At 35.7% G+C, this 12,758-nt stretch overlaps 1 long non-coding RNA gene across 1 annotated transcript; it reads right to left on the bottom strand.

Annotated features, from left to right (window-relative positions):
• Window positions 1-286: 286 nt before the first annotated feature.
• LOC119192283 lies at window positions 287-4,702 on the bottom strand. Its single transcript, XR_005113610.1, has 2 exons — window positions 4,200-4,702; window positions 287-473 (listed from the first exon to the last, which is right to left on the bottom strand). It is a non-coding gene; the product is annotated as an uncharacterized LOC119192283 (long non-coding RNA).
• Window positions 4,703-12,758: the final 8,056 nt, after the last annotated feature.

Below are 12,758 nucleotides of genomic sequence, written 5' to 3'. Positions count from 1 at the left end.
CAGATGTCATAGTTTCTTTTAACCAGTCAACAATGGTTTTCGGATATGTACCTTGATAATCGCCCATGTGTTTGAGGTATGTTATTCTAGTTATATCTTCGTCAATTTCGTCGCACCGGTCACCCCAGTGCAAGTAAATAACTTTGGATTCTGTTGATGGTTTTTCAGCATTCAATAGTTCTTGCTTAATTTTTTCTACATCATTCTTGAATTGTTCAATAGTTTTCACACCGTTGTTGTGGTAATACTTGTTGTCGATAGTTGAACCCGAATTATCTTTTGCGTAGATATAGAAGTCGACCATTTTCGCGATGTAAGAACTTATCCGTCTTCAAAGTCAGTCAAATCCTTCTGTTGAAGACTGATTGGCACCGATTCTGCGTTATTTGTGCGTATTTGTATATTGTGCGAGATGCTCAATTTATATTTGTCAATGACTTTCTATTACCAAACTGCAACGCCTAAGCAGGTTCCTAGAACAACAGCAGGGGTTAGAATCGTGGTGGTAAAAATTACAAAAATCTAAAAATAACAAGAAGGTCAAAGTTTCATTACTCTTGAGGATCATCTACATCACAATAGTGGCAGCATTTCTGATGCAATTACGATTATTGTTAGATCCTTTGCTGGATAACTTTATTATTAATAAAACCAATAATAATTTAATACAACAGGTATATACTTAGTGTATATACTGGTTACTAATTTTGAAATCTGTGACGATTTAAAATTGAACTTTGTATACGTTTCCTTATAAATATTGTTCATGCATTTATTTAGTTTAGCTAGCAATTTTATTAACCGCCGATTACAAAATTAGTTGCCAGTATATACCTACCTTAAATATTTTTTTCCTTTCAGTGGTTTCTAAAAGGTGGTTTAATTTTTGTTAAAGAGGTTTATTTTTTATTTATTTTGTTTAAGTAATAACATGTCAGTGGCTTAGTTAAGTATATTGTGTATGCGGCTAAACTATCAACGGTGTTATACCTCTGAAAAGGGAATAAAGCGTGATATTATATGTGTATATTAATATTAAATAAGAAATGAGCCTATCAAAACCCAATACAAAAATACCACTGTAAAAGTGACGGTAAAGCAAAATTCCACCTAATTAAAGCAAAATTGAACCTCATTTGCGAGGCGTCCATATAAACCGATTCCTACCGGGTCCCCTTTCGCAAAACAATAATAAAAAAAAAACAAATAATGTAATTAGAATAATAATAGTACTTATATCCAAACAAATAATCTAATATTTATTTATTTAACACTGCACTGATATCGGTTGTTTAATTTTATATCAATTAACTCGCGCGCAGTGCTCGCCTGATGTTTCAAGTGATTAGTGAAACTGCTGGCCGCTTACGCATAGCTTCTCGCGATATTGTTGTTCCTTTCACACGTAGAGCGACGTCTGTCTAAACTTTTGCAAGTGATGTAAAATACATGCATGCATGCGTGCATGTATATTTGTTTTGTTGAAACTTTTCATGTAGTACCTATGCGCAAAATATGTGATTATTGTAAATTCACAAATTAGACAACAGTTCTATGTTAGAAGGAAATTAAGTAAGTATGATATTTTCCTGACTTTTAAAGTGGAACGTGGATATAAAGTACTAAAATCTTAACGAATATAATAACTTTTGTTGATTATATTGATATGTAATCTAATTAATTTTTGTACACAATAAACTGCTATTCTCTTTGACGAATTAGGTAAGTATTTGTTAGCGAAAATTACATTTAAAAATGTATGTTTTGAGCATAAACTAATGTAGGTATCCTTAGTCCGTGATTATAATTTCAACAAGTATGTACCTTCTTACATTATTCTGGTTTCAAATTACTAAGTATATTTACTTATTATTTTGTGTTTAAGTAAATTGTTTTTGATAGATATGTGTTATTCTTCCATTCTATGAACGTTTGAAGTCGCATTACCTATGCATAATAGCAGGGCCGGATCTACCTAAGGGCTGCTTGGGCTGCAGCCCAGGGCCCCGAAGTTACAAGGGGCCCCCAGACCCCGCTTAAAAACAATAGGCGTTAATTTGAATTTAAAAAATGGTTGTCTGTAAAGTCGGTTTACGGACGATATTTTTACGTAATAATGTCATAAAAACATTGATGAAAAATTGCATTCTTCTATGAATTGAGTTAAGAGGGTAAATACGGGTAAAAGAATGTTTTGATGCTGATTTTCATTATTTTTGGTATTATTTAAGGTATAATATATTCATGAGTTTTTCATATTTTACAAAAATATAACTTAGAAAGTAGCGGAGATATCAGCTGATACACATCGTAGGTTGTCATGATGTCAGTTGGTGTACACGATGGAAGCCACAATTTTTATTCGAAATCAATGGCACAGAAAAATTTCTTTCTTTTATATGTGTGTCTTCTATATAAACCTCAATTTGAAAAAAAAAAAATAAAAATTTGGATTTTCAGAGGACTATTAAAATAAGTCATGTTTTTTTTACCATTTTTTCATATATTATTTACTATAAAAAAGGAGTTAAAATAAAAATATCGCTTATGATTGAGGTTCATATTCAGCACAATTGTGTAAGGAAATTATATCAATCTGCAAAGTCGCGCCAAGAACTTCCTTATAAGTAGATCAGTATTCATCATGACAAAAATTGATTCTATGATCTTTTTAATCAATGATTAATCGTTGATAACTCATAAATTGTTAGAGATACGAACAAAATAGTCATGAGCAATTTTATAGAAAATTGTATTTCCTATAAAAAAACTCTCACACAATTTTTGAATCAGATCAATAGTTTTCGATTTATATCAAAATTACACATTTTTTCGATTAATTGCCAATAACTCACAAACTATGAGAGATATGAAAAAAATCTTATGATCAATTATATAGAGAATTACATTTTCTACAAAAAAAAAATTCTTTTTTATTTTTTTAATAAATTCAAAATGGCCGACTAAAATTATTTTATTGTTTTTTTTTTTTATATTATAGTGATATATATATATATATATATATATATATATATATATATATATATATATCATTATTTCGGTTTCTCTCTCACTCAAAGGTTGTCTAGAAGAGATTGCTACCACAGCAATAAGGTCGCCTTTTGTACAACTAATACTTGCGTAGTTTTAAGTAATATTTATGTTTTTTTGTGCAATAGAATATATAATAATAATATATTATTCTAGAAACAGTTTTTTGACATGGCTATTAGTTGAGTACTTAGATAGGCCCCTAAGTAGTTTCAGCCCAGGGCCCCACAAATTTTAGATCCGCCCCTGCATAATAGGTAAGTATATCAGGGAATTTATGGAGCTCCGTAACCGTAACCGAAACTATCGGATATCCGAAAAAAAATAAAAATATATCCGTAACCTTAACTGTATACGTTAAAAAAGTTTCGGATAGGTTACGGATAATATGTTTCGACAGGTTTTTATTTCACCGCTCACACGCCATTTTGCATATATGTGCGTCCAAAGTATATATTTTAATTTGGACATTTTTTGATCAAGTTGAAGGCAATTTTGCAAAATGTAAACAGTGTGATAAAAACTTTTCACGGAGAGGAGGTGGCACTACTTCACTGAAACTTCATCTCAAATTAAAACACAGAGGTTTTCCGAACACCCATTACCCCCAATTAGTTTATTGATAACTAATAATCAACGATGACGACGAACGATAGTTAGTAATGGTCGCCCTGTTGTATTGCATAATACTTTTATGTTACTTTAATTTAATATCTGTAACCGAAACTATCCGAAACTAGCGGATAATCCGAAATAATTATATATCCGTAACCGTATCCGAAACCGATATAATTTTATACCTATATCCATATCCGTAATTTCATATCCATAACATCCCTGAAGTATATTAATGATGGTTGATTTCAGAGTTAAGGCTAATCTGCTTGTTGTAGGTAAGTAAGTATTTTGTTTTCTATTAAACTAACCATTATACCGTGATCACTGTGATGTGTTAACTTTTGCCAAAAAATTTGTTTGCTTCGGGTTCCTTTTTGAAAAATTGCACCCTTCGCCACTGGTACAGACATCGGCTTGTTACAATTTTATTATATTATTTAATAATGTAACAATATTAAATATGCTTAGTATTTTTTAAAAGGAAAATTATCTATTCAACAAGTACATTTATAAAAATCATGACGCCTTACCGACTAATCTTTATCAATCCAACTATAAAGATATAAAAAAACACTTTTGTCACTTTTCAAAATAGAAATCGATTATCCACTGTGAGCAGGAAACTTGTTTGTACAATGGTCGATAACTTACTGACTGAACCGAGTGATTCCAATAGGAAGATGCCTACGCTATCCAGATAGGCGTACGCAATGATTCATACACATTGCATATTTTTTAATAATATGGTGTAATCGAATATCCTTTGCACCATGTTACATTATCAGTCGGGTCTCACAGACTTAGTGGCTCTGGTCCACTCCGGATGACGAAATCCTAGACCTAATATAGGCTACACTTAAGGACGGAACAGCGAGTGAAAGACGGCTTTATATTCTTATATCCTGTTTTTATAATTTATTTTCTTATGGCAGTGGTTCATAACCTTTCAGTACGTAAGGGCCACATAGCGGCAAAATGAAGTAAAGGCGGGCCGCATTTTTCTTAATGTTAATAACGAGTACCTTTTTTGCCTTCGCAAGAATGAATTGGCATTACTGCCCAGCCCCAGTGGGGAGGGGGGGGGGGGGGGCTTCCTGAGCGGTTATGTTAGGGTCAGTGGTCATACGACCCGACGTTGAACCGCCTGAAGAAATGGAAAACGACAGACAAACATTAACGAGTCCTTGAGACCCCGAGCCTGACCGCCCGTCTGTGACCTTCCGATGGCTTCTATTGTGGAAATATCGGCAGGGAGCCGTCCACCGTTAGTGTTTGTGGTGACCTTCGGGATGGACGGCAGCGTGGAAGGTAGGCTCCGCGCCGTCGTTAACGCTGACAGCATCCTTCTGTGTGTGAGGGCTTCTGAGCCCCGCCTAATAGGAGACGGGCGGCACCAGGCGTAGTAAAAAACGTACCGTTGAAATTAAACTAATTTTCGGATTCTATCGCGGTGCTGGTATTTTATTTTCTCCCGACGTTTCGAAGACTTTGCAGCCTTCATGGTCACGGGGGGGACTGAGGTGTTGTTCATCCGTAAAGTCCAAGTTACAATATCTACCTACATTTTACAATTATACAACATTTTAAATTTTTTAAAATTTTAGCTGTTGGTGGTCCGATCTACGCAGAATGAGCTCACAGTGTCTTGAAGTCTGGCAGCCGGTCTTTTGGGTTCCGATTTAATTAAATGTAGAACTGGATCCCAGGCTTGTGCAAGCTTCCAACCATCTTCCCTATTGAAATTAGGATGTTTTTTAATTTCAATAGCCTCGCGAATCATCCTAGGCAGGAATCGGTGTTCTTGGCGAGGATTTGTGGCTTGTCTAGTCGCAGATAATGATTGGCGCCTCCTCAGAGTGTTCAGCGACTGCAGACTTCGTCGAGCGTCGGTGTTTCACGTCAGCTATATGTTCTTGTACGCGGGTCCCTATATTTCTTTTTGTTTGCCCGATATAAGAGAGGCCACAGTTGCAATCTATTTTGTATACTCCCGGTTCTTGTAGAGGTATGTGACACTTGACAGGTGGTAAAAATTGACTAATCTTCTTAGGCGGCTTAAAATAAGTTTTTATGGAAGCACGCTTCAGCACGCAAATTTTAAAAAATTTAAAAAAGTTGTATAATTGTAAAATGTAGGTAGATATTGTAACTTTGACTTTACGGATGAACAACACCTCAGTCCCCCCCGTGACCATGAAGGCTGCAAAGTCTTCGAAACGTCGGGAGAAAATAAAATACCAGCACCGCGATAGAATCCGAAAATTAGTTAAATTTCAATGTCTAACATTCGCGTAAACATAAGAAATCATTATGCAAACCAGTACGGACTGGAACTTGCCAACAAAATACGCCGGTTGGAGAATTTGAAAACCAAGCGCGCAAGATTCTGCACATCATTGAATTTCTTGAAGAGATGTCGTGACCACAATCTCATCCCTACGTGTGTCAAGCTATCACCTAAGAAATACATACGAGGGAGCGCAAAATTCTTAACCAGGCGAGTACAAAACTGTTACGAGCTACCATACACGAAACACGATCCGACCTCCAGTACATAAATAATTGTGTTGAGATTATATCCAATGAATTGAAGACAGAGTTATCAGCATTTGATTTTAAAATTGCATCGAGACCTTAAATAAGCGCGAAACCTCAAAATATAATGAATGCAAAAATAAACATATAATAAAATACAACAAATTACTATCAAAATTAAATGTCGATAATCTTAAAACACCGAGTGTAGGAATGGAACGTGCGCGACCATAGATAAGATACACTCCCGCGCAAACCAAGGACAACGCGCAGTAATAAATCTGTCAAAACAAACATTGGACGAAAACACAATTCAGGTTTTATCGAAAGGCTTAAATTTTGCTGTTACTCCACGAAGGATACCGTATGAAGACATTATTTGCAATGTTGAGAATAGTCTCTTCAAAAATAACTTGAAACAGGAAGATTCGGAGGCGATACGCCAAGACATTTCGTCAATTTTGCGTCAAAAGAAAGTGCCGAAACCAAATCTTCCAAAACACGAATATATCGCTTTAAAGAACTTGCGATCGATGAAGGACCTTACCATTCTCCGTGCAGATAAAGGAAATGCGACAGTAGTAATGGATACGTCAGACTACAATAATAAAATGGAACAACTTTTATCGGATGTAAGTACGTATAAAATAGTCAAATCAGACCCGACTACTAAAGTATTAAAGGCTACTAGCTCTTTAATAAAAGATTACTCCGATAAGTTAAATCTTGACGTAAACTTGCTCGTTCCTTCGTGTGCAAAACCGCCTAAACTGTATGGGTTGCCGAAAATACACAAATTAAATGCTCCGCTACGTCCCATAGTGAGTCAAATCGACACACCAACCTACAGATTGGCTCAGCACGTAGCAAAAGTGCTTTCACCACTTAGAGGAAACACTAGAGCGTCTGTGAAGGATTCATACCAATTTGTCAGCGATATTAAAGACCTAAAATTAGCTGACAATGAAACTATGGTCAGTTTTGATGTCCAGTCTCTCTTTACGAGCTTACCAGTACAAGATTGCATCAGAATTGTATCTAAGAAGTTAGCAGAGAATAACATTCCTGTGGAATATGCAGAACTACTCCAACATTGCCTTACATCTGGCTATATGTTGTGGAATAATCAGTTCTATGTACAAGTTGAGGGGGGTAGCGATGGGCTCCCCTGTATCTCCGGTAGTCGCCGATATATTTATGGAGGACTTCGAGGAGACAGCCCTGAGTACAGCCCCGGTCACTCCAAGGTTTTATAAACGGTACGTAGACGATACTTTCACAATTTTACCATCTGATAAAGTAACTGCATTTTTAAATCACCTTAACTCCATCAACAATAAAATCCAATTTACTATGGAGTTAGAACACAATAAATCTCTTGCTTTCTTAGATGTTTTAATCATCCGTAATCCTAATCAGACCTTAAGTCATACTGTATATCGGAAACAGACCCATACTGATAAATATCTGAACGGTGAATCTCATCACCACCCAAAACAGTTAGCTACCGTGGGCAAATCTTTGTTTCAGAGAGCACAAGGAATCTGTGACGAGAAACACCTGGCCGCTGAGCTGCAACATGTCAAGCAAGTACTGCGAGACAACAAGCTCCAAATTCCACGCCGCCGTCACAGAAACCGAGTGAAACCAGCCACAGTTGAACGTGTTCCGGTTGTATTACTATATGTAAGAGGAGTCACCGACAAGATTGGCTACATCCTGAAGCCGTGCTTCCATAAAAACTTATTTTAAGCCGCCTAAGAAGATTAGTCAATTTTTACCACCTGTCAAGTGTCACATACCTCTACAAGAACCGGGAGTATACAAAATAGATTGCAACTGTGGCCTCTCTTATATCGGGCAAACAAAAAGAAATATAGGGACCCCGCTGGTAAAAGAACATATAGCTGACGTGAAACACCGACGCTCGACGAAGTCTGCAGTCGCTGAACACTCTGAGGGAGGCGCCAATCATTATCTGCGACTAGACAAGCCACAAATCCTCGCCAAAGAACACCGATTCCTGCCTAGGATGATTCGCGAGGCTATTGAAATTAAAAAACATCCTAATTTCAATAGGGAAGATGGTTGAAGCTTGCACAAGCCTGGGATCCAGTTCTACATTTAATTAAATCGGAACCCAAAAGACCGGCTGCCAGACTTCAAGACACTGTGAGCTCATTCTGCGTAGATCGGACCACCAACAGCTAAAATTTTAAAAAATTTAAAAAAGTTGTATAAATGTAAAATGTAGGTAGATATTGTAACTTTGACTTTACGGATGAACAACACCTCAGTCCCCCCCGTGACCATGAAGGCTGCAAAGTCTTCGAAACGTCGGGAGAAAATAAAATACCAGCACCGCGATAGAATCCGAAAATTAGTTTAATTTCAATGTCTAACATTCGCGTAAACATAAGAAATCATTATGCAAAAACGTACCGTGTTTTCTTTTGCGACACCAACGCCATACACATCGTTAATTCTTCGACCTGTTACTGCAGCACTGATGCCACGGTGGAACTCATACTCGTAAATACAGCAATATATCATGTTTTTCATTTCGCGATAAGAAAGACGTCATAGGAAAAACTAACCAGGAAAAAAACAATTAATAAGTGACTGTTTTCGAAACACCAATGTACCGGTTAAAAGCATTTATAAATTTGAATTTAGAATTCTTAAACTGATCTTGTAACTGGTCAGTAGGACAAAGCGCCTTTTTTAACCGACTTCAAAAAAAGGAGGAGGTTATCAATTCGATGTGAATTTTTTTTTTGTATGTTACCTCAGAACTCGCACATTTATGAACCGATTTGTAAAATTCTTTTTTTATTCGAAAGAATTTCTCTCCAGATTGGTCTCATAAAAATGTTTTCAACATTGCTTCAGTACTTTGGTTTTAAAACTAAAAAAACTAGAATAATTATGTCGTCCAAGAAAACGAAATCGCGAATTTAGCTTTCCTGTGACGTATTTAGTTATGTTTTTGCATTGAGTTTGGTTGACTGTACTTCTCACATACTTATACACATAGCATAACATCTTTTCCCCGTGTCAGGGGTGGGCAGAGGCGTAACATTTCAGCGCGATAGTCGTACTGTATGTGAAACATATCAGTTGAGTTTTTGGGTTGGGTTTAGTTGACTCTACTTCTTACATGCATACATATATGTATATAGCATCACACCTAAGGCGATAGCCTAGTAGTAGCGGCGATAGCCTAGTTGGGTGTGGAACGGTCTGCCAAGACGAATGTCCGCAGGTTCAAATCCCAAGGGCACACACCTCTGACTTTTCTAAAAAATCATGTGTGTATTCTTTGTGAATTTATCGTTCGCTTTAACGGTAAAGGAAAACATCGTGAGGAAACCTGCACATCCGAGATGTTCTCTATAGGATTTTCTAAGGTGTGTGAGGTCTACCAATCCGCACTAGACCAGCGTGGTGGACTAAGGCCTAATCCCTCTCAGTGATAGAGGAGGCCCGTGCTCAGCAGTGGGCAAGTATATAATACAGGGCTGATATTATTATTATTATTATATCACACCTTTTCCCCTTTTTGGAGGTAGGCAGAGATGTAACAACACAACGCGATAGTTGTACTGTGAGCCAAATATATCAGTTGTGTTTTTGCGTTAGGTTTGCTTAAATCTACTTCTTACATACATATATAGCATCACACCTTTTCCCCTTTTCAAGGATAGGCAGAGGTGTAACATTTCAGCGCGATAGTCGTACTGCGTGCGAAACACATTAGCTGTGTTTTGCGTTGGGTTTAGTTGACTCTACTTCTTACATAGTACATACATATATAGCATCATACCTTTTCCCCTTTTCAGGGGTAGGCAGAGGTGTTACATCACAACGCGATAGTTGTACAGTGAGCCAAATATATCAGTTGTGTTTTTGCGTTAGGTTTGCTTGAATCTACTTCGTACATACATATATTTAGCATCACACCTTTTCCCCTTTTCAGTGGTATTCAGAGGTATAACTCCTCAGCGCGATAGTCGTATCGTGAGCGAAACACAACTACGCCATCGAGACGGTTTATATTTTACTAACACAAAAAAGCAAAAAATAATAATAATTTTAACAAAAAATTAAACCGCCTTCAAAAACCACTCAAAACCAAAAAATAATTTCACATAACAGGTATATATTGGAATATATACCTGTTATGTGAAATTATTTTTTGGTTTTGAGTGGTTTTTGAAGGCGGTTTAATTTTTTGTTAAAATTATTTTTTCATATGTAAGGACCTAATAAAATAATTATTCAACATATTATGTGGTTTTAGAGACTCCAAACGAGAGAAATTATCTGTTCGTCGTAAAAAAATTTGTTTATTCAGCGATAATTATAAGATCACTTTTTGTCCGTCCATGTGTTTGTCTGTATGTCAAGACTCTTTTTCTCAGAAGAGAGCTATGCATTGAAATATTAAATACTCGGTAGTATCTATGGTATCTATTAGCTGTGAAAAAAATTTACTTAAGTAGATGGGATCAAAAGTTGTGACCGTTTACGTCGCATATTTTCACACAATATTCATAAACACACGAACAAATACGTTCTATACGCTCTCAGAGGTATTTATCTTACTTTCCTGTACTCAAGAAAATGTAATCGTATGTGGCCAGGCTGACCCTTCTCATACAAATATTGCTGTAGTTAAAAGAAGACACCAGAATCCGTAATTGTAATATATTTAGTTGGTGCCAAATAAATAGCAAAGCGGCGATAGCCTAGTTGGTTGTGGAACGTACTGCCGAGACGAATGTCCGCAGGTTCGAAACCCAAGGGCACACATCACTAACTTTTCTAAAATTATGTGTGTATTCTTTCTGAATTATCGCTTGCTTTAACGGTGAACGAAAACATCGTGAGGAAACCTGCAAACCTAAGAAGTTCTCTATAGGAATTTCGAGGGTATGTGAAGTCTACCAATCTGCACTAGACCAGCGTGGTGGACTAAGGCCTACTCCCTCTCAGTAGTAGAGGAGTCCCGTGCCCAATAGTGGGACAGTAAGTATATAATACAGGGCTGATATTATATTATATAAATAAATAGTCTTTTATTGTGTGAGATATTTTACTAAATTCAGAATTAGATACATAATATCTTAATTATTAATTACACATTACAAATGCTGTATCATAATAGCTTTAGACAATATTTTATTATAAAGGATGCTGCTTGTACAATCTTAGGTACCTTTATTCCATAGTAATGAAATGAAATAAACTTTTATTTACTAGAATGAGGTAACAACATTGGCGTATAATACGTAGTATATATATCGATGGGTTACAATAAATAGGCAGTACAAGTAAAATCAGGATCTCACACTCTGTCATTAATGACATGCAATATTTTAGACTAAAGATATTCTTAAAAATTCTAAATAATATTATAAGATAATAAACTTAATGGCTATGCCAAAATGAGATTTTTTTAAAACAATAATTCACTGAATTCGTATAATGTAGAATACAATATAAAAGCTGAATTTTCTTTAATTTCTTTTAATTGTCTTTTCAATATTGTGTATTATGGCTAAAAATATAATTTTGTTTTAAGTACTTACTAAATTTAATACATTATACATGGTGTCATTATGGTGTAATGACACTATATTATATAATATTATATTATAAAGCCAAAACAGCGGTTTTTACAAATGTGTGCATGAGTAATTACTCATACACACATTTTAAAAACCGCTGCGTTGGCAGTTTAGTGTGCGTAAACACTGAAGAGCCAAGGGTTTGATGTACAATACAATAAAAAACTCTTATTGCACACATATGAAAAAGAAATTAGTATAAAAAAACACTAATCAAATATATTCTTAATGTTTGAAATGTATGCTTTAATAACGAAATGAAGATAGATATAGGTACATGAATATGTGTTGCACTTTCTATTTAGTAGTAGTAATTGAAATTGACAGAATTTTTGTTCGCGGCAATAAGCTATGACCTAGCCTTTCTTTGTTTTCTTTTATAACTAATATTTTGCACTTTCTTTTTCAAATTAACTTTCGACTCCTCGGCAGAAATAAATTTGTTAATTTCATCGTCACTACTAAACTTTACTCTTTCTTCGGCTTTGATACGTTCAAATCGCATAACATAGCTTTTTGACACCTGAATAAATGAACTGACCTCCACTTTTGTCACTATTTTCTGATATCTGGAATACACTCCTAAGATGTCGTGGTAAAAATTTGACGGGAAGAGGGTTACTAAATTAGCTTGAAATTTCTTTCTTTTAGAAATATAGTCGACGTACTCAGGCAGGGACGGATATCTTCCTAAATTTATCACGCACCTAATGAACAGATTGTATAGAGATAGAACTTTGGTAAACTCGAGCGAGTCGGCGGGCTCGTAGGTTACCTTAATTTTATCTTTGTTATCGTCATTGCTGATAACTACTTTCTTAGTAATCTTGACCAACTCCGTGTAAAATGACTTAGTTTGGTCGATAGTAAAGAAAGGACGGAATGTCTTATCGCAAATTTCATAGGTACTTTTGCCGGCTG

This window comes from Manduca sexta, unplaced genomic scaffold (assembly GCF_014839805.1).
Source record: "Manduca sexta isolate Smith_Timp_Sample1 unplaced genomic scaffold, JHU_Msex_v1.0 HiC_scaffold_256, whole genome shotgun sequence".
NCBI classification, from domain to species: domain Eukaryota; kingdom Metazoa; phylum Arthropoda; class Insecta; order Lepidoptera; family Sphingidae; genus Manduca; species Manduca sexta.
The sequence above is the reverse complement of the archived record's forward strand: the minus strand, read 5'-3'. Positions and strand labels throughout refer to the sequence as shown.